This window comes from Arachis duranensis, chromosome 10 (genome assembly GCF_000817695.3).
Source record: "Arachis duranensis cultivar V14167 chromosome 10, aradu.V14167.gnm2.J7QH, whole genome shotgun sequence".
NCBI lineage: Eukaryota > Viridiplantae > Streptophyta > Magnoliopsida > Fabales > Fabaceae > Arachis > Arachis duranensis.
Window position 1 is genome coordinate 69,037,275 of NC_029781.3, and position 24,353 is coordinate 69,061,627.

Consider the following 24,353-nt stretch of genomic DNA (forward strand, 5'->3'; position numbering starts at 1 on the left):
TAATTGAATAGAAGAGCAATAGTAATTGCATTAATACTCGAGGTACAGCAGAGCTCCACACCTTAATCTATGAGGAACTCCACCGTTGAAAATACATAAGAACAAGGTCTAGGCATGGCCGAATGGCCAGCCTCCCAGTGATCTAAGATAGCATAAGAACAAAGGTAGCTACCCAGATATATCAATACAATAGTAAAAGGTCCTACTTATAGAGAACTAGTAGCTTAGGGTTTACAGAGATGAGTAAATGACGTAAAAATCCACTTCCGGGCCCACTTGGTGTGTGCTTGGGCTGAGCATTGAAGCATTTTCATTTGAGGGTGACTTTGAACGCCGGTTTGGACCATTAAATCTTGGGCAAAGTATAGACTATCATATATTGCTGGAAAGTCCAGGATGTCTACTTTCCAACGCTGTTGAGAGCGCGCCAATTGGGTTTTTGTAGCTCCAGAAAATCCACTTCGAGTGCAGGGAGGTCAGAATCCAACAGCATCTGCAGTCCTTTTTAGTCTCTGAATCAGATTTTTGCTCAGGTCCCTCAATTTCAACCAGAAAATACCTGAAATCACAGTAAAACACACAAACTCATAGTAAAGTCCAGAAAAGTGAATTTTAACTAAAAACTAATAAAAATATACTAAAAACTAACTAGATCATACTAAAAACATACTAAAAACAATGCCAAAAAGCGTACAAATTATCCGCTCATCAGCCACGTTAACCTAGTTAACGTAGACTCTAACGTAAGAAGAACGGGTGACTCATCACGTTATTGGGAAAGGTAAGTCCCAATAACATATGCAAAGGGCCAAGAGGCAACGTTAGTGGTCACGTTAGTGCCACTAACGTTGAAGTCAACGTGATGATATTTGGATTAGGAACGTTAGTGAAAAAGGTAATTGTCACTAACGTTCTCGAACCCACACTTTCACTTAACGTTGACACCACTAACGTCTTGAGCCAAAGTCCCTGCCTACTTCATATTTTCTCTCTGCAAGCAAAGCTAAGCCCAATAAAGAGGATAACTGCTTCAAACTCAAGATCCAGAGGCCTATACCCAAGACTTGAAGAGCCAACTAGAAGATCAGAAGAGTAGTATATATAGGAGTAGCTTTGAATTAAAAGGGGGTTGGAAAACTTTAGGAGCCTGACTTCAAACTCAAGATCCAGAGGCCCACACCCAAGATTTGAAGAGCCAATTAGAAGATCAGAAGAGTAGTATATATAGGAGTAGCTTTGAATTAGATGGGAGCTTTTTGGGAAACTTTAGGGAGCTCTGCTGTAATTTGATGGATCAATATTAGTTTTTATTCTTCTTCTTCTATCTTTTCTCTTGATTTTACTAGAAAGCTTTCAATCTTCATCCAATTGGGTAGTTATCTTGGAAAAGAAACTATTCATACTTGGATCTCTTCGGAACCTTGGAAAAGGAATGAAGAGATCATGCTAGAAATGCTTTCTCATGCTGGATCAAATTGGGTTTGGATGGATATGTGACTATAATCCTACGAATACTTGATTTGGGAATGCATGTGGTATAATCAGTGCCCATACTTCATCTCTTCTCATGAGCAATTGACCAAGGAATTGGCTATTGATCAAGATTTGAGAGATTGGATTACCAAGGAATTGGAATTCGATCACTTAAGATTGCCAAGGAGATCAATGAATGCATTGATTGAGGAAGAGATGAAAATGAATTTGATCTGGAGAATGCAACATCTCCTAAGCCCAATGAACTCCCATTTCTGATCTTACCCATTCTCTTTAATTTCTGCCATTTACTTTTAATGAGCATTTCCCCCATTCCCATTTAAGATTTTGCAATTTACTTTATGCCATTTACATTCAGCTCTTTATTTCTAGCATTTACTTTTTCTGCTATTTACTTTCCCCCTATTTAATTTTCTGCAAATCTCAAATCAAATTCTGATTCGTTCAATTAGAACATTCCTCTAATTAAAGTTGCTTGATCAATCAATCTCTGTGGGATTCGACCTCACTCTACAGTGAGTTTTTACTTGACGACAATTCGGTACACTTGCTGAAGAAAATTTGTTGAGAGACAAGTTTTCCGTGCATCAGAATCTGTAGTTGTGACAGGTAGGAGAGATTGGGAGATTACAGAAACAGGAGGTAAGACAAATTGTGAAGATCCAGGAGATGCTATGATAGGAGGCTCAGAATTTGCTGCATTGATAGTTGTGGTTGGAGTCTGAGAATCTGAAGTAGCAACTTTGTGAGGTGGTTGAGTAGAGGAAGCAGCAAGTGTGGTGGATAGCAGTTGTGAAGATGTAGTAGCAGGTGTGGTAGGGAGTGGTTGTGAAGATGTAGCAGCAGTCCTTCCTCTACCCCTTCTTCTACCCTTGCCTATTCCTACATGTCTTCTTCTTTCAGATCTATGGATATTTACACCAGATCTATTGTCAGCAGCTCCATTTAAGCCAGCCACATCATCTCCGTTGGTGGTAGCAGCAGCATCAACAGGCTCTGAAACCAAGTATAACACAACCAATTTGTAACATAAATCAGTGGCAAGTTAATAGAAATTAAAGCAAGTTAAAGTAGTAAAATAGCAACATGTGTAACACCATATCACACAGAGCTTTATGCCTAAAATGTAAAGTAAAGGTGGCGAGGCACTACGAACTCTAAAAACAAAAATACATACTCATATAAAAAGGATAATATAGCTAGGAGTCTTGAAAAAGAAGCTAACCAAAACGAAACAGAAAATCGTATCACTCACGATCAGATACACGTAATCGGATAGACAAAAATGAAAGGAAGGATCAACAAGATTGAGAAGAAGACTAAAAATATAAATATACAGATCAGAGCTCTAAAGGTACAGATAACAAGCTCCAGACTCGACCTGCGAAGCAAAGGTGGCCAAAGTATAAATATACATATATGTAAAAGCCAACCATATCCAAAATACATAATACAAATCCTAGTTCTCCAAAGTCAACCTCTAAGAGGGACAAAACATGTTTTTATACAAAATCAGATAAAGTACATATATAACTAAGTACATAATATAAAGAGCCCCAAAGGATAAGTCTTCGCTTCCAACAGAAAGGCAAATCTAGCACGCTCAGCGAGGCGCGTCACGTCCTGCATCTGAAAAATAATAAATACATATGGAATGAGAATCAGAGGTTCCCAACATGGTAGAAGTGCCTACATAGATAATATATAAGGTATCAAAAAAGTCAGATGCATTCCTAAAACTCCGACACTCAGATTCAAACTTAAAATTAATTCTAAACCAAAAATCTCAGCAATCTATCTAAGGAAATTCTATTTCTATTCTAGATCTTCACCTCCTATCAACTCAAACTTCCTAATTACCGGTGGAACTATCCTCAGCGTCACCTCTGCCAGCATGAGAGATCTCTCAATTGTAAAGACATAAAAGCATACAAGTAATACACTATTAAGAAACAGATACAACAGTTAAATCATGTAGCATATAGAGATATATAAACAAATAAGCAAACCAAACTATGAATACTCAAACAAGTCATATAAATTCACATAATGCATGTCTGCCCTATGGCCGATGAGTCTCATCTGTCAGTTATCCAACCAAATCTGACATGTCCAATAGCTAACCCTGAACAATTACTGTGTGCGTGCATCCCCAAACTCAAAAAATCATAATCACTCAATATATATATATATATCCATGGGGGAGAGCTCGAAAGGTATAAGTGTTCGACCACACTTATGACGCATGGTCAAAGGAATGAGATGCAAATAATTTATAATTTCCATCCTAAAGCAAGTGGGGCGAACCGCAACCCTTGCTACTACCCAGGAAGCTCAAATCATCATAACCCGGGGCAAGTGGGGTGAACCACACCCTTGCATCTATCTGGGGAGCCTCAATACTAACCAAGCTGGAGCAAGTGGGGAGTAACCATAACCCTTGTGTCTACCCAGGAGGTACGTTTTCATATGTCCAAGAGGAACAAATGAGGGGATCCTAACTTCCCACCATCTCGCTAGAGGCAATTTTACAATACCAGGAGGAATAAAGAAGGGGATCCTCACCTTCCATCATTTTCTGGGGTCGCACTTTCAAGAAAAAAGTGCTCAGATGAAACAATTATTCTTTTAAAAATAAGTTTTATAATATTAAAAATATATTTATGCAACCCTATCTTCTCTATACTCAGATATATTCTCCTTAATTTACTCAGAACACCCCATAGACCCACTCTAGTTAATTTACCCACAATACTCTGTCATCCTAAGTCTCCGGCTCTAAATATAAAATAGAAACTACTTCTTTATTTTACCCATTCACTCTTGCCCATCCCAAAAGCCTAAACACTAGCTAGGAAAACTTAATTGGTAGTTACAGAGGTTTGGAGAACTAGAGGAATCATTTGAAACTTAAAAATATACTTTTTTGAAAATAGAATTTCCGCATATGCAAGCCATGTCTACGTACGTGAGCCCTTGGGTAGGGAAACATCCCCGCGTCGCGTAGCATTGCTCGCGTACACGAGCCTGTCATTTGGTCCATTCCGCATATATACTCTATGTCCACGTATGTAGGACGTCTGGACAGAGCCTAGGGTCCGTGTCACGTGAATGTCCGCGTACGAGCCTATATCAGAAACTTCAAAAAGCAGTTAAGTTTAAAAAATCAGTTTTTCACCCCAACTTCGGTGCATAACTTCTTCGTTAAATATTGTTTTTAATTTGTTTTTCAAACATTATAAACTTTACGGACCAAATTTTCATTCAAGACAAATTTTACAAAATTTGAGGATCCGAAAGCCAAATTATAACCCGCCGAAATTGGTCAAAAGTTCAGTTTTACCAAAAATTTTCAAACCTCTATTTTTACCAAAACCTCACTTCTAAACCAATATTTCAAATCCAGAAATAACACTAACAATACTCAAATGATATCCATATCCTTTCCAACTCTTCCACAATATATATATATATATCATTATCACAACTCATAATCATCATCAATCCTCATAATCGTCATCCACATCAATCATCATCTTATGCTCATAATAAACTCAATATTTTCACCAAAATTACTAAACATTAATAAGTTCACATAATTTAACCTATTCTATGGTCAACTAGCCTAATTTTTTATGTAACATTACACATTATCTATGAGAAACCAAAATCATACCTTGGCCGATTCCTCCCTAAACTCAAAATGCTATAATACAAGCTTCAAAGACTCCAAGTTAACTCAAGCGAAATTCCAGCCACCAAAACTTTGTCCCAAGAGCTCCAATTTGCCAATTCATCTCCAATTCAACATAAACTCAAGTTAGTTCATACAATTCACTCAAATTAGTACTAGGACACACAAAATTGGACAAACCACAAAGGTTTAGAGTTTTCTTACCTTAATCATTGATGATTGGGATAAAATTCAACAATTATCAAAATGTTAGATATATAATAACGGATTCGAAATTGTAACCAAGCATCACCCATTGGTTCTATTTCCGATTCATAATTAGAAAGTTTTTTAGGCCCTTTGCTAATCGGGGCTAAAATTCCAGAAGTTAAAAATGCCAAAATAGGAATAAGACTGGATATTATTAGAAATGCCCAAAAAATATTATAGTCGTAAAGCAAAAACATAAATGTACTCCTATGAATGTGAAAAATCTAACAAAAACAAATTAGTAGTTGTTATTAGTCGATTGTAATATATGTTATTAGTCGATTGGAATATCGAATTTCTAGAGTTCAATTATTTAATCTATTTAGAATTCTATCTAATTGTAAAATTTTTCATTATTCTATCTAATATTAACATAACCTATTCTATGAGAGATTCTTTTATATTTCAAAATCCAAGGTATAATATTATTATGTATAGTATTCTAAATCTAGAATACTAATAAATGCGATATATTATATACTCAATTTATGAGTATATTTTGATGGTTTCAGTGGCTAAGAGAAGGGGGGTTGAATCTTAGATCCCTTTTTCTTGAATACACTTTCTGGTCTTTGAGGAGACTTTTCTGTTTTTGTCTCGTCCCTATCCACGAGACTTTTTATTTTTGTCTCGTCACTTGGCACGAGATATTTTTTATTTTAGCTCCTATACAGCAGAAACAGAAATGGAGTAGTAGAGAGAGAAGATTACACTCAGATATATCCTGGTTCAGCTGCTAAGTGCAATGCAGCCTACATCCAGTCTCCATCACAAAAATGATGGAATTTCACTATAATCTTCTTGATTACAGACTGTAAAGTGCTAACTCAACTTACAAGGGAATTCCCACAGAATCATGAAACACAACACAAATGTACAAAGGAACTCTAAAGACATCTATGGATTTTTCTTTTAATTTTGCACTCTCTGCCTTTTTCTGCTCTGTGGCTTTTTTATACAAACCTCATTGTTTGCCTTCACTCTGCCTTTTTCCGCTCTATGGCTTTTTCATACAAACCTCACTGTTTGCCTTTTTCCATGAGACTCAAGACATGACAATATTAAACAGAAAAATTACAAAACAGAATACATTGAAGGAGAAAAAAATCTATAAGCTTAGGTAGCTATGAGACTTCTGTGCCTTGCACTCTCACACTTTCTCCTTTAATCAAATCGTGACTGTTCACTCCTTTTATAGAGAAGAGAAGCCTTCACAGTTGAAACAAAAACAAGCTTAACTTCCTTTACTTCAAAACAGAACTGGTTCGGCCACAGAAAGAGAAGAGGTAACTCATGCAAAACCCAACATGCAAATACCTCTCATTCTTCCTTGGTCATCACTCTTCATCAATCCGAGCGCTCCATCCTTGGCTTACTCTCCAAGATGGATTTCTGGCCCTTGATGCTTCATGATGATGATGATGACTTCATCTGCTCCAATCTCTGCCTCTTCCATCACTTCGCCACTCTAGCTACTTCCTGTGGTGGTTGAGCAGAATCAGAGACAAGCCATGCCTCCAAAGATCTCCTACTTGCTGGCCGAATCTCCTTCTTTCTTTTGGGTATGGAGAGCTCGAGATTACCTCACCAAATCTTACCACTTTTGGTGATAATCTCAGCCACAACATACTTTTATTGAGTTATATTTTCTTGCCATCATTAGTTTGATGGTCTTGATGCATGCAGCTTCTTCTTTCTTTTGGTAGCTTAACATAGCTTCCATTATTTCCTGGATAATAACCGAAGAAGAGAAGCAAATAGAGAGAGAAGAGAGAAATTTGAAAAACATTGATTTAGGAAAGAGAATGAGATTAAATGAAATGATTCTTTCCTTGCTGAGTAGCGTGTAGTCATTAGTGCTACAATCAAATCAAGTGTCTTGCTTTCTCTCTCATAGTTCCCATGCAATAAATGACAATGTAATAAATTTTGGAATCCATCACATAGTGAAATGCCTGGATCCGTTGGAAGCAATATTTGCTTTCCTTCTTTCATTTGTTTCTGATCATGCATGAGGAATTAACATTGGGCTTAGTTGTTACAATTATTTAATTCTGGCCCAATAGTAACATTTGATTTCCTGATAAATTTTGGGTCATGCATATAGCAAATAAAAAAGCATTTTCAACTTGGACTTGTAACCATAATGGATTATATTGGCCCAAGTAACAAAAAATTAATTCAGCCATACTCATCATATTTTATCAAAACCAAAGGCTGAATGTAATTTGGCTTGCACCAGAAATTTATTTTTCAGCCCAAATAATCCTGCATTGTAAAAATTAATTTAATCATTCAGTCCAATATTAATTTAATAATTCTTACAATTAATCATAGTAATAATGTTTGATCATCACTTAATTAGAAATAGAGTTTTCCAAACTCATCATATTTAACAAGACGAACTTTGCAAAATCTATTCCAAGAACAAGAGATAAAAAAGTAACAGAAAATAAAGAAAAAAATCATTATGATTTGCTTGTTCCTGAATTCTTTTTTTGCGCTAGACGTCGTAGAGAATTAAGAATTCTAATTTGTTTCAATTCTAAGAATAGAAATAGTGCACATAGAAAAACAACATTTTACAATAAGAATAATAAAGTAAATAATTACTGTAACGTTTTGGCTGAAAATAAGGATCTTGATAGAAAAAAACCTAATGAATTTCCATTTTTTTCTTTGGCCAAATTTTCGATTAGAGGATTTAGCTTGTATGAATCGCTATTGATTTGACACCGATAATGGAAGCCGTTTAAGTATAGTAAGGATACATCTGTAGCCACGATTGAGAGGTCGTTAATCTATAATCTATATTTCTTTCTTTAATTTAGCGAAACATATCCGGTATGCGGATACAAATCGATGCACGCATAGATGCACACACGCATTGTGTTAATTGTATTCTGAAGCCTTGATACTAATTCAATTATATATCCTTTAGATACAAAAAAGAATCGAAAAAATCGTCTTATCGTCTTATATCTACTTTTATCTATATAATTATATATATAATTAGTATTTTATTTTTTAAATCGACCATTTTTTTTTTACAAAAATATAGTATGATTTAACATCAGAATCGCAAAATGTTAAGAAAATTTATATTATTGTATATACAAAATACCTAATTTAAAATTAGTATCATTACTATTACAGATCAAACAAGATATCTATAAAATATGAAAGGAGGAGAAGAAAGCTTTTAACTTATGGTAATAAATTTATTTCTACCAGGATTTTCACAAGAAAAAAAAAAGAAAAAAATCCCGGCTCGGTTGAATTTCAAGTATTAAATTTCACCAATAAGATACGAAGATTTACCGCACATTTGGAATTGCACCGAAAATATTATTGATCTCAAAGAGGTTTACAAAAAATTTTGGGAAAACGACGACGGCTACTATCTTATTTGTCAAATAAAAATAGAATACGCTATAACAAATTAATAAATCAATTGGATATGCGGGAGTCAATAATTCGTTAATTGAATTTGAAGAGTCATTTTGAATTATTCGATTTTTTAGGTCTTGAATCTTGATTAATTTTTTTCTTTCGAAATTCATGGAAGAATAAATCGAGGAAAAACCTGTGAATGGGACAGCTAAAAGAAAAGATCTCATGGTAGTCAATATGGGACCTCACCACCCATCAATGCATGGTGTTCTTCGACTTATTGTTACTCTAGATGGTGAGGATGTTATTAATTGTGAACCATTATTGGGTTATTTACACAGAAGGATGGAAAAAATTGTGGAAAATCGAACAATTATACAATATCTGCCTTATGTAACACATTGGGATTATTTAGCTACGATGTTCACAGAAGCAATAACTGTAAACGGACCAAAACAGTGGGAAAATATTCAAGTACCCCAAAGAGCCAGCTATATTCGAGTAATTATGTTGGAATTAAGTCGTATAGCTTCTCACCTATTATGGCTGGGACCTTTTATGGCAGATATTGGTGCACAAACCCCTTTCTTCTATATTTTTAGAGAAAGAGAATTAATATAAGTCTAATTGCTCCACATATAGTTTCTCTAACCATATTTTCTAAACGAACCAGAGCCAATCCGAATTGATCTTGTAAGAGATCTGCTATGGAAAGAATACGTTTATTTTTCAAATGATTCATATCATCAAGTGTACTGGTGCACGAAATTGCAATCACACTTTTGCAATTCCGCACAACTAACCAGCAAGTGCACTGGGTCGTCCAAGTAATACCTTACGTGAGTAAGGGTCGATCCCACGGAGATTGTCGGCTTGAAGCAAGCTATGGTTATCTTGTAACTCTTAGTCAGGATATCAATGATTATCAGGTTTAATTGTGAAAAGTGAAAGAACATGAAAATGAGTACTTGTTTTGCAGTAATGGAGAACAGGTTGAGGTTTTGGAGATGCTCTATCTTCTGAATCTCTGCTTTCCTACTGTCTTCTTCTTCAAGCACGCAAGGCTCCTTCCATAGCAAGCTGTATATAGGGTTTCACCGTTGTCAATGGCTACCTCCCATCCTCTCAGTGAAAATGTTCAACGCGCTCTGTCACAGCACGGCTAATCATCTGTCGGTTCTCAATTGGGTTGGAATAGAATCCAGTGATTCTTTTGCGTCTGTCACTAACGGCCAGCCCTCAGGAGTTTGAAGCTCGTCACAGTCATTCAATCCTTGAATCCTACTCACCAATTCTAGCTTATACCACGAAGATTCTGATTAAGGAATCCAAGAGATATTCACTCAATCTAAAGTAGAACGGAGGTGGTTGTCAGGCACACATTCATAAGCGAGAATGATGATGAGTGTCACGGATCATGACATTCATCAAGTTGAAGAACAAGTGATATCTTAGAATAGAAGCAAGCGTGATTGAATGAAAAACAGTAGTGATTGCATTAATCCATCAAGACACAGCAGAGCTCCTCACCCCCAACCATGGGGTTTAGAGACTCATGTCATAGAAGATACAATGAAAAACGTGTAATGTGTCATGAGGTAGAGATACAATATCAAAAGGTCATATTAATAGTAAACTAGTAACCTAGGGTATACAGAAATGAGTAAATGACGTAAAAATCCACTTCCGGGGTCTACTTGGTGTGTGCTTGGGCTGAGCATTGAAGCTTTCATGTGTAGAGACTTTTTCTGGAGTTAAACGCCAGCTTTTATGCCAGTTTGGACATTTAACTCCAATTTTTGTGCCAGTTCCGACATTAAACGCCGGGAATTCTGAAGCTGATTTGCAATGCCGGTTTGGGCCATCAAATCTCGGGAAAAGTATGGACTATTATACATTGCTGGAAATTCCAGAATGTCTACTTTCCAACGCAATTGAGAGCACGCCAATTGGGCTTCTGTAGCTCCAGAAAATTCACTTCGAGTGCAGGGAGGTCAGAATCCAACAGCATCTGCAGTCCTTTTCAGCCTCTGAATAAGATTTTTGCTCAGGTCCCTCAATTTCACCCAGAAAATACCTGAAATCACAGAAAAACACACAAACTCATAGTAAAGCCCAGAAAAGTGAATTTTAACTAAAAACTAATAAAAATATAACAAAAACTAACTAAAATATACTAAAAACATACTAAAAACAATGCCAAAAAGCGTATAAATTATCCGCTCATCATGTACCCATTCCAAATTTCATTCCAATCAAATGATCGGCAGCTGCCAATATATCTCATGGTAACAAAAATGTATTATTCTGAGGTATATCAAGATTCAATATTCGATTCAGATTTCGTCGACCAATCCTTCCTAATTCACATTGTTGGTGAATTTTTTTTGTAATTCCTTGCACAAAGATTCAGAAAATACAGAATCTCCACCTACACAAGCAAATTGTTGATAAAACTCCAAAATGGCATTTTCTTTTGACCCAATTTTTTCCTTATCATTCAAGAAAGACAAGAAGAGTTTGGGATAGCAAACATTCTCTAGAATTTCATTTAAATTCAAACCCATAGCTGATAGTAGAACTAGAATAGATATTTTCTGTTTCCTACTGACACGATCCCATATCTTTGCTTTTCTATCAATCTCTAGTTCTAATCTTCCTCCCCAATCTGATATTATAGTGCCAGCATAGACCAAAATCCCGTTATGGTCCAATTCTGACCGATAATAGATACCAGGGATTTCCAATATTTGATTGATTACAATTCTATAAATTCCGTTTACTATAGAAGTTCCCAAGGAGTTCATTAGAGGAATCTTTTCTATTTTTTTACCAAATCATATATTTATTTATAATTTTATTGCATTTAATTTAACCCCGTATTTATAAATATTCAATTAATAGAATCAGAATTCAAAACTTATTTGTTTATCTTTTATGTATTTTTGTTACCTAAGTATATTATCTTTAGCCACACAATATATTGTGGCGAGTCAAACTAAACTAGAAACTAAAAAAAAGACTATTTCCTAAATTTGTTAAGTTAATGATGGCCTTCCATGGATTCACCTATATAAGCCGCAGCTAAAGTAGCAAAAATAAGGGCTTGAATACCACTTGTAAATAATCCAAGGAACATGACAGGTATAAGAACTACTAAGGGTACTAAAGAAACAAGAACAACAACTACTAATTCATCAGCTAATATATTTCCGAAAAGTCGAAAGCTAAGCAACAGGGGGTTTTGTGAAATCATCTAAAATGTTAATTGGTAGAAGGATTGGAGTTGGTTGGATGTATTTACCAAAATAAGCTAATCCCTTTTTCGAAAGACCCACATAGAAATATGCTACTGATGTAAGTAAAGCTAATGCAACAGTAGTATTTATATCATTTGTGGGTGCAGCTAACTCTCCATGAGGTAACTGTATTATTTTCCAAGGCAAAAGAGCCCCCGACCAATTTGAAACAAAAATAAATAAGAACATAGTTCCAACAAAGGGAACCCACTGACCATATTCTTCCCCAATCTGAGTTTTACTTACATCTCGAATGAATTCAAGGACATATTTAAAGAAATTCTGACCAAAAGAGGGAATGGTTTGCGGATTTCTAACAACTAAAATGGCTGAAACCAATAAGATAGCAATTACGACCCAAGAAGTTATAAGTACTTGGGCATGCACTTGGAACCTCCCTAATTGCCAATAGAGATGTTGACCTACTTCCACGGAAGATATCTCATATAATCTTTTTAATGTGTTGATGGAACATAATAGAACATGGAATTGCATCAATTACTTGTCTATCAGTATATAGATTTATTTTAGCAAATTTTCTTACATTTGTAATGAAAAACTTCCATAAAAAGCATCCAGATAACCATCTGTTTTAAACTTCCAAAACTCTTTTATATTTCAGTTTGACTAGACGGCCTAAACTCCGTAGGCTGTGACTAGTCCTATTTTTGGTACATCATACTTATATATATTTATATATATCTTATTAATTTAATTATTACCTTGTGTATCTTGGAGCTATCTACAAGGTTCTTTATGTATTATGTCTTGTTCTGTTCGTACCTACTCGTTTAGTTATTGTGTGTGAACGCTTTGCGTTTCGTAATTCCGCTTTATGTGATTTTGAGCTTTTATTCCTTCATCGGGATTCTAGTTATATAAATTCTTGGATATATATTATATATTATATGAGCCTTAGAACTGTCGTGACACTTTGTTGTCCTTCACTTTACGGCGCGAGGTAAGATTTATTTGTGGCTGAATGAAAAGGTGATGATGATGATATATAGGTTGGGCTTGGCCCCAATATGGGCCTGGTTCAATCGGTTTAGTTCGTTGGCTCAATTTTGGACCAAAATTTTTAAAATTAGTGTCAAAATTCGTATTTTAAATATTTCTACTCCTCTAAACTATAAAATTCAATTTTTTAATTTCTTTGAATAATAATTAATTTATTGACTAATTATTTATTAATTTCGTAGAGTTTACATCCTACCCATCTAATTAAGAATTTTGTCCCCAAAATTCAGATTCAGTTACCTGAAAATAGGTAAAAGTACTATTCTCTCATTTTTTTACTTAAGTTCCCAGGTGTATTCCTCAGTTAAAGCTCAATTCTAAGAAACCTTTACTAACGAAACTCCTTTTCTGCGTAGCCACTTAACACTGGTATTGTCAATTCTAACCGGAGTTACTTAATGTGTTAGATCTTTTCTCAATTGCACTAGTTCATGTTCTAAAACGTGATTCGCATCAGAAGTGTACGTCTGAAACTGCAAAACGTGAAATACGTCGTACCAGTTCAAAAGATGTAGGGGCAGATTTACCTGATATGCCACCAGCCCAATCTCTTCAGAATTTGAAACATTCTGTGCCACTAACTCAGGTCCCAATACACTTCGGCGTCAACCCGTTAATCTTGATTGCTCATCGATTCTAGTTTGTTGCAGTAACCTTCACAAATACAGGACTTCCTTATTCAAACTTGAAAAATTTTCTCCTCATGTCCTCATAACTCTTCTGTCAGCTTTTCGTAGTGAGAATCTTCACTTGATCACTTTTCCGTCGTCTCGACTATCATTTCGGAATCTAAGATGCTTGATTCTCCGGTTTCATTTCAATATGGAGGTGATTCACGCATCATGTAACCTTACTACCTCTCTGATGTATAGTCTCGCCAATTTTTTCAATGAATAGTTCACCTTATAACATGTCAAATGCTGAGTCACATGTGCCGCTACATCATTCTTCACTCCAGGTCACCCAAAATATCCTCTTAAATCATGGTACATCTTAGCTACTTCAGGGTGAAATGAAAATCCGCTCCTGTGAGCTTCAGACAATCATTTACGTGTCAATTTCTGACATTAGGCACACTAATGTCTTCTTATTCCTCCAAACCCCTTTTCTTATTCCTCCAAGTTCCTTCTTTGTCTCCCTTGATCTCTTATTGATTTCCCTTGTTTAACAGACTTCAACATCCTTGGTAGCTTTCTGTTGTCTTGCTGCGCTTTCCTGAATTTTAGTCTTTCCATTGTTTGTAGTTGCAATTGATTCAGTCCAACTCCTTCAGCCACTTTCTCAAAATCCAACTTAAGACTCTAAACTCACTTAACAATTCTTCTTCCTGAATTAGCATCCAAGTAACACTTAGAAACTTCTTGCTTAGGATGTCCGTCACTACATCACGATGTTACATCTGCGTGCACCCTAAGCCCTTCAAGAATGCATTGCAGAAATCATTAATTAGTTCATTAGGTTCATGTATTACGAATACTGGCACTGAGTTTAATATTTCTCTCAAGGTCCGAAAGCTTTCTTCAGATTCAGGCATCCATACAACTAGTGCATCCTGGCACGTCAACTTAATCACAGGAAATACGGTCGGCAAAAATTAAGGCTCCAAAACTCATCTTAATGTTGTATACTTACACACTTCATCTCCTGCGTTCAGAAATCTTGCTCTAAAGATTTAATGTCTTAATAGGTATATCTAGAAATTGTACGAGATGCTAACTATGCTCGAGTTGATTTCCAACAAGATATTAGGCTCAAAGGCGACCAAACTATACAAAAGGTGTTTGCTAGAAAGCAGAAGGATGTCACATATGGTGATCAAACTAAGTCTTAGAAAATAACAAAAGGGACAAAGAGAAGAATTAAAGTGCATATCAAGAAAGAAATTCAATTCAAAATCTTGATAGAGAGAGGACAAAGCATATCGAATCAAGTAATTCTCAGCTGATGTCAAAAAAACACAAGTTTGCAAAGGAGAGCCACTTCACTCACAGTAAGTTTCCAAGATTTAAGGATTACATGATTATACCAAGACAAGTTCAGGCTCATCCCAGAAGAGACAAAATTCATGCATGTAAGGAATAAAATTGGAAAGGTGGTCAAATCGTTAAGAAGAACTCCGAAATAGAATTTCAATGTAGGTTACAAAAAGAAAGGCTAGATTGAGTTGAGAAGATTCGTTGGCACACTTTCTTCCTCGCATAAAGCTTCCTGCTATTGTCTTTCTTCTTCATCAACATACAGGTGCTCCCCATAAAAAAACACTTAGTCAAACCAATTTTTTCAACTAGGTCCTAAGCTCTGCCAATTCTACGGGGTCACTTTATACGGCGCAATCAAAACTGGTCCAGCTTCCAGCACAAAGTTTATCGCAAACTAAATTTTTATCTATGATAGAAATTTTGATATACCTTCAGAAAATACCTCAGAAAACTCTCTTGCAATAGGAATTTGGTCTCTACTTAACTCGCCTCCTAGACAATTAGTAGCTAAAGGTTAAATTCGTGTCATTCCTCTTCCTCGCAATTCAACATCACTGGATTTCAAATAATAATCACGTGCAATTTTCGACACTTTTGATCCCTTAGGTATAAAACAAATTGAATGCTTGAAATAGTTCAACCCACTTCTGTTGCGTCACTCTTATTATTATCCTCTAAGAACCTAGCCACTCTTCTATATTAACCAAATATCACTCTGTATTAACGACTAAAAGTCATCGGTCAGTCATTCATTTAGAAATTACGATTCTTATAAATTATTCATGCGTTACGAATGAATGCTACATACCAACATTATGCAAAGCAGTTAAAAATTTAGCTACTAGTTCACAATAACTTTGGGTATGAGAATCAGATTTAGCTACATCTCGGTTTTTCCTGTGTGGAGAATTCCAAGACATATGTCCTGGTTTTCCACACTTGTAAGATACGCCTAGCGCAGCCCTGGATGGTCTGTCTTGATGATATCTTTTACATTTTGGGCAAGCCAAATCATCTGAATGAGTATTAGTTTGCTCTTCTGCTCCATACCCTGACGATTATCATTCCTCTGGTCAATGTTTTGGCTTTGAGGATGTGAAGTGACATAATAAACCCTCATGAAACTCTGGATCCTTGGTGTAATCTTATTTCCTTTCTTCTTTTTATAGAATCCTCAGCGATCACTCCTTGCCACCGCAGTCCTTCTTAAGCATTCTCTCGTTACTTGACCCGTGTTAACTAACTCCAGATAACTCACAATCTCCATTGGTATCACTGCACTAGGAATATTATTTTCACCCTCATGTTCATTACCACCTTCATTTCCATCTCTGGCTTGTTGTCTCATCCTATCCACTACTATGTTAGTCGCAATTGCAGCAATATTGATGGCAGCAGCCATGTTCGCCATTGCAGTTACAAATTCGGTCAAACTACCTATTGGTATGATTACCTCGTTACCCTTCCATCCTCGACCTTGACAACGTTCACGAGACGCCATTTGGTTCTTGTTTATACCAAACAATCGATATCAAAGTGATCAGTCTCAATATCTCAAGTCTAGTGCTTTAAAGTCCCAAATGCATGCTCGTGAACAAATATGCAACATATATGAGTTAGATATCCTTAATAGCATATACACACACCTAGAGTATGATCAAAAGCACAGTCAGTCTGTCCCTCAAGCTCTACAAGAACGAATTGCTCTAATATCATAATGTAACACCCAACCACACAGAATTTTACACCTAGGACATAAAGCAAGAGTGGCGAGGCCCTACGACATCTAAAAACAAAAATATATACTCATATAACAAGGATAATATAGCTAGGAGCTTTGAAAAATAAGCTAAGGAAAACGAAACAGAAAATTGCATCACTCACGACTGGATACACGTAAAACGGATAGGCAAAAATGAAAGGAAGGATCAACAAGATTGAGAAGAAGGATAAAAACATAAATATACAGATGAGAGCTCCAAAGGTACAGATAACAAGCTCCAGACTAGACCTGCGAAGCAAAGGTGGCCAGAGTATAAATATACATATATATATAAAAGCCAACCATATCCAAAATACAGAATACAAATCCTAGTTCGCCAAAGTCAACTTCTAAGAGGGACAAAAGATGTTTTTATACAAAATCGGAGAAAGTACATAATATAAAGAGCTCCAAAGGATAAGTCTTCACATCCAACAGAAAGGCAAATCTAGCACGCTCAGCGAGGCACATCATGTTCTACATCTGAAAATAACAAATACGTATGAAATCGGTTCTCAGCATGGTAGATGTGCCTACATAGATAATATATAAGGTCCCGGGAAAGTCAGAGGCATTCCTAGAACTCTGACACTCATATTCAAACTTAAAATTAATTTTAAACCATAAATCTCGGTAATCTATCTAAGGGGATTCTGTTTCTACCCTAGATCTTCACCTCTTGTCAACTCAAACCTTCTAATCACTGGTGGAACTATCTTCAGTGTCACCTCCGCCAGCATGAGGATCTCTTAGTTACAAAGACATACAAAGCATACAAGTAATACACAATTAAGAAACAGATATAGCAGTTAAGTCATGTAGCATATAGACTTATATAAACAAATAGGCAAACAAAACTATGAATACTCAAACAAATCATACAAATGCACATGATGCATGTCTGTCCTATGGTCGAGGAGTCTCATTTATCGATTATCTAGCCAAACCTGACATGTCTGGTAGCTAACCATGGACAGTTCCTGTGTGCGTGCATCCCTATTCTAAAAAATCATAATCATTCAATATAAGTGTCCGGCCACAATTACAATGTAGGATCAAAGGAATGAGATGCAAATAATTTATAATTTTTATCTTGGAGCAAGTAGGGCAAACCGCAACCCTTCCTACTACCAGGAAACTCAAATCATCAAAACTCGGAGTAAGTGGGGCAAACCACACATTTGCATCTACCCGGAGAGCCTCAATACTAACCAACCTAGAGCAATTAGGGGGGACCACAACCCTTGCGTCTACCCAGTAGGTACGTTCTGATATATCCAAGAGGAACAAAGGAGGGGATCCTAATCTCCCACCATCTCATTGGAGGCAATTTTACAATACCAGGAGGAACAAAGAAGGGAATCCTCTCCTTTAAAAAATAGTTTTATAATCTTAAAAATATATTTATGCAACCCTATCTTCCATATACTCCAATATGTTCTCCTTAATTTACTCAATACACCCCCAAAGCCCCGCTCTGATTAATATACCCACAGTACACTGTCATCCTAAGTCTATGGATCTAAATATAAAACAGAAGCTACCTCTTTTATTTTACCCATACACTCTCGCTCATCCCAAAAGCCTAAACACTAGCTAGAGAAACTCCATTGGTAATTACAGAAGTTTGGAAAACTAGAAGAATGGTTTGAAAATTAAAAACACTTTTTTTGGAAAACAGGAGTTCTGAGTACGCAGGCCATGTCCGCGTACGCAGAAGTGTGAAATTGGACAATCTCACATGCACGCCCCTTGCCCACATACGCGAGCCCTTGGGCAGGGAAACATCCCCGCATCGCGTAGCATTGGTCGCGTACCCGAACCTGTCATTTGGCACATTCCACGTATGCACGCCATGTCTAGATACGCGGGACGTCTGGGCAGAGCCCAGGGTCCGTGTCGTGTGCATGCTTGCATACACACCTGTATCAAAAGCTTCAAAAAGCTATTAAGTAAAAAATTCAGTTTTTCACCCCCAACTTTGGATGCGCATAACTTTTTCATTAAATACCATTCTTAATATGTTTTTCAAACATTATAAACTTCACGGACTGAATTTTCATTCAAGATAAATTTAACAAAATTTGAGAGTTCGAAAGCCAAGTTATGACCCGTCGAAATCGGTCAAAAATTTAGTTTTACCAAAAATTTTCAAACTATTATATTTACCAAAAGCTCACTTCGAAACCAATGTTTCAAATCCCAAAACAACACCAACTATATTCAAATATATATATCATTATCAAAACTCATAATCATCATCAATCCTCATAATCATCATCCATATCTATCATCATCTCATGCTCATAATAAACTCAATATTTTCACTAAAATTACTAAACCTTAAAAAGTTCACATAATTCAACCTATACTATGGTCAACTAGTCTAAGTTTTCACGTAACATTATACATTATCTATGAGAAACCAAAATCATACCTTGGCCGATTCCTTCTTAAGCTCAAAATGCTACAATACAAGCTTTAAAGACTCCAAATTAACTCAAACAAAATTCTAGCCACCAAAACTTTGTCCCAAGAGCTCCAATTTGCCAATTCAACTCCAATTCAACATAAACTCAAGTTAGTTCATACAATTTACTCAAATTAGTACCAGGGCATACAAAATTGGACAAACCACAAGGGTTTAGAGTTTTTTTTTACCTTAATAATTGATGATTGGGGTAAAATTCATAGTTATCAAATGTTAGATTGTACCTAAACTACCAAAATCATCAAAATTACTCAAACCTCTGAGATCGATTGAGAGAAAGCACCTATTCACAAACGACGTTGTCGCTACATTTGGCTCTGCTATTGCATCCTCTTCACAGCATCGCACTTTCGCCGCTTACACTGTCCCCGGTCTTCTGCGTAAGCACACAAGATCGTCGCTGCCAGTAGATCTTCTCCATTTATTTTTTTATTTTCTATTTTTTATTTTATATTTTTGCTAATTCTAAAATTAGCAGGATTTTGTTGTTGTTGCCGCCGTCACCGTTGCCAACGGCTGTTGCTGCTCTTCAGTTTCTCTTTGGTGGCCAAACTTGTTGCATTGTTCGTTGCTACTCTGCTCTTCTATTTCTCTCTGGTAACAATTGCTACTTCTCCTTCTCGACATATTTTTCAGTTGTTGAATTTTTCTTTTGCTCAATTAATTATTTGGTTTGAATATTTAGAAGCCTAAGTTTTCATTTTTAGTTTTATCTTCTTTTGTGGAATCTGAGAGAAGAGAGTTCATAGAGACATTGTCTGTTTGTCATTATTAAAGGGTAATTTTTTCATCATTCTATTGTATTATAGTGTACATAGGGAAGTATAGGGGTGTTCATTACTTTTGGTATTTTTCAATAGGTTTAGCTGAATTTTCCAAAAATCAACATTGAATATGTTGAGATCAGTGGCATTACTTAGCCTAATTGCTCATTTGAATCATATTACTTCACCCCATCAAAGTTTGGTGGTGACTTTTTCATAGCAGATGTAAGATACACATAAACCACAAAGTAAATATACTCTACTTGAGCAATGAACATGTCAACAAATACAAATTGATCTAACGAAATTATTCTCTTTTCTTGATATTTTAACAGAAAGCTTACTGGATAGGCATTCGTAAATTTGTTCCCAACGAGTAATAAAAAAATTTATGTTAAAATTTCACTTCTTATCTATTTCAAACTTTTGCATATTAGAGAACACTCATATTAATTGGTTTCCGTTGGATAAAAGAACTAATACAAAATGTTTCACTACTAATATGCTCTCCTAATGATTGGGGCAATTGCATCTAAATTTTTTAAGATAATTTACAAAGTACTAAAACCGAGGGACTGTTCAAATATGTTAGATCTTTTTACAGGTACTTTTGTCATTGGAATGATGAATTTTAGGTACTTTATTTTGATTCCATTAAGCATTATTTTGATATTTATTAATCAAAATTTTAGGTCCCAATTGCTGCATAAATGGTTTAAGGCTGGAATTATTTGCTACTTATGAACCAGAAGCATCATCAACAAAGAATTTGATACATCTATCACAAAGTAAGTATTTCAGTTAGATAATAATATCTGAGAACTTTGTTATTGACGGGTATTTTTTATTAGGTATTTTATGTTAAAAGTCTTATTTTATTGATATATTTATCACAAAGTACATCTTTCAATTAATAATTTTATTTTATAAATTTTCAATAACAAGATATTGTTTAATTTGAAGCTTTTTATTTATATTTTTATAAAATTCTAAATTAATGAATAATGTTTCTTCATATATGGCTTTTCATAAACCCTTATTCTTGTATGTTCCTACTTGTCAATTTGAATAGATATAAGAACAAGAAAAATTACAAAATATAAATATGGAAAATTGAGAAGAAAATATACAACACTATGGACAACCTAGTTCTCCTCCTTATGATATGACTAGCATTCCAAAAGAATTCCCACTTTTCTTTGGCTATGGAGGGGCAGATATGTTAGCTGATGTAAAGGATGTCCGAATTTTGCTGCTAGTTATATATGTTTTTAAAGTGTCAAGTATGCTATCATGTCTCTACTGCTATCTAATTTTTTATGGTTGTAAAGTGTCAATTCATGATATTTAATTTCTAGTTAATCACTCTTGCTTCTAAATTCTTCTATGAAAGGCTCTAAAGGACAATGTGGTCATGATAAAATCAGAAAGAGAAGATCAAATGTTGAGTACTTTGAAGATAAAAGGCAGCGGTCCTGAGTTTAAGAAGATGCTTTGGTCTGCTGCAAAGAAATTTCTTAACTCCAAAACTATTATGAAAATACAGGTAGAGAATGTAACACTCCAGCTAATAATATACCATATGCTCTTCTCCTGCATTGCCACTGAATTTATGTTAATTTCTAAAATTTTCAAATTCTTGAATCTAAGTCTTTGTGTAAATTACTTGAAGTCATTGAACCTATGTATATGACTGTGCCTTTGTCACACTCACTTCATTTAAGTTCTATTACTTTTTAATTGATTTGAAATTTATAAATGAATTTGTACAGTAATTTTCAGACTTTTTGGGTGGCTCATGTACATGTCCTAACGAAGATGGATGTCTTAAGTCTAACAAGGGTCCATGGAGTGATCCTGATATAATGAAGGTAATGTTTCCTTTTATATATATATTTAGTCCTTAATTAGTTCAAAGAGCTTGTCAGTTCATTTATTTTTGTAGCTTTTATGCCAATGCTGTATTCTAGTGCTTAGTATTTACACCACCCCTGACTGCATATTTTCTTCAAGGACTACATTCTAAAGCTAGTGTTATACTCAACAGACATACCATTGACACAATGCAATTTGTTTGCCTTATGAATACTGGGGTTGATGTATCTGGCTCATTGGAAGAGGACACTATTTTAATTGGTCTAACATTCGGGGGTTACCTTAGATCAAAGGTAATTTATGTTTATATTGAAATATACTAAATTATTATGTTTTCCTTCTTTTCTGTGTTATAATGCACCAACACAGTGTTGTCATGCTTTTGCAATAGATAAATTCCTATTATTTTAAAATCCATTAATTCAAATAATGTGGAGAGTAAACATACACCTCATACTAGAAGGGGATATAGCAACCCTGCAGGAAGCTCTTCGATGATTTACAAATACTAATTCTTTGGATGGAGAAAACAAGTACCATTGTGTTAGGTTGGTTGGTCCTAGAGGGGCCTTTTTAAAAATTTCAGTGTTGTTATATAATAAGAACTTGAATTTTGTTTTAAGATATAAATACTAGTTCCTTAAATCAGTGTAGGCATTTGTAATCCTGCAAAAAAGGATTAAGTCCTAAAAAATGTTTAAACTTTAAAAGAGAAAATCACTCCTAGAGTGTCTGCACATATGGAAGCTCTAGCTAGCCTTCTCCTATACTTGCAGAATCTTGTTTGGTGTACAAGTATTTTTAACATTGGCATTTTATGTGGATTGTGGATTACTAAGGCTTTGGTATGTTATTTGGCTTACTAACATTTTTTTTGGCATTTTTGCTTTTATTGTTCAAATTGCTTGTGCTCAAAGTTAGTTTTCTATATTATTAATGTAACCTCTCCATTTGAAGATGTAAATCTTATGAGAAGGCCAAGAAGAAGCTGACAATTTCTGAGGCACCTAATGTTCTTACAATTGCATTAAAGAGATTTCAGGTGCTTTATGTCTTAAAGTCAAAGTATATATGTTATTACCTTCATTTGTGCTATCTATATGCACAGAGTACATTAAATTTGTTACATTTGTCTTGTAGTCAGGAAAGTTTAGGAAGCTTAACAAGCCTATCCAATTTTCTAAAACTCTTGACTTGGCTCCTTTCATGATTGTATGGTGTAGTTGTTCACTTGGATATCATGAATACTGCCTTTTTTGGTCACTATGTAATCTATGTGAAGAATAGTCAAAACAAGTGGTTCAAGGTTGATGACAATGTGGTAAGTCCCTCAGTTTTCATTTGTTTGCATATATCCTAAAAATATTTCTCTTGGCTTTATAGGTACTTGCTAGATTTTCACACCAAATTAGTAATATGTAGCATTGGTTCCACCACTTGTAACATTATAAATCTGTGACCTATATATATCATTTGTTCTTTATTATTGTAAATAAAAATATATCTGCATAGGGCTTGGTTGGATTCTGTGACAAAATTTTCTATTGTAAAATGAAAACTTATGACAATCATTTGGTCTGGATAAAACCATTCCAAGGTTTATCGACAAGCAGGTTTTCAAATCATTTCTAAACTTTAAAACAAATCATTTTATTTCATTATTATTTACCATTTAAATCTGTCAAATACACCTAACAAAGTTTCTTCATATGCAATTTTGGTTTGTTTGGTGGTGGACGAAATTGTGATTCCTTTGTTATTGTATTTGTAAAATTCATTGCTTTTTCAACTATGTGTGGACACAACTCCGTTTAACTTAACCAGCAAGTGTACTGGGTCATCCAAGTAATACCTTACGTGAGTAAGGGTCGATCCCACAGAGATTGTTGGTATGAAGCAAGCTATGGTCACCTTGTAAATCTCAGTTAGGCAGATTAAATGGTTATGGTTTTCGAAAATTAATAATAAATAGAAAATAAAAAGGGATAGAAATACTTATGTAATTCAATAGTGGGAATTTTAGATAAGCGTATGGAGATGCTATGCTCCTCTCGTATCTCTACTTTTTTATTACATTCATCCCATCATTCTTACTCCTTTCCATGGCAAGCTGTATGTAGGGCATCACCATCATCAATGGCTACTTTTAATCCTCTCGGGAAAATGGTCCTATGCGCTGTCACTGCACGGCTAATCGTCTGGAGGCATCACCCTTGTTGATGGCAACATCCCATCCTCTCAGTGAAAATGGTCCAAATGCTCTGTCACAGCACGGCTAATCATCTGTCGGTTCTCAATCAGGTTGGAATAGAATCCATTGATTCTTTTGCGTT

The 24,353-nt window shown here is 35.3% G+C and overlaps 1 pseudogene; it reads right to left on the bottom strand.

Annotated features, from left to right (window-relative positions):
• Window positions 1-11,815: 11,815 nt before the first annotated feature.
• On the bottom strand, window positions 11,816-12,624 carry LOC127742965 (ATP synthase subunit a, chloroplastic-like; annotated as a pseudogene).
• Between the last annotated feature and the right edge of the window lie 11,729 nt (window positions 12,625-24,353).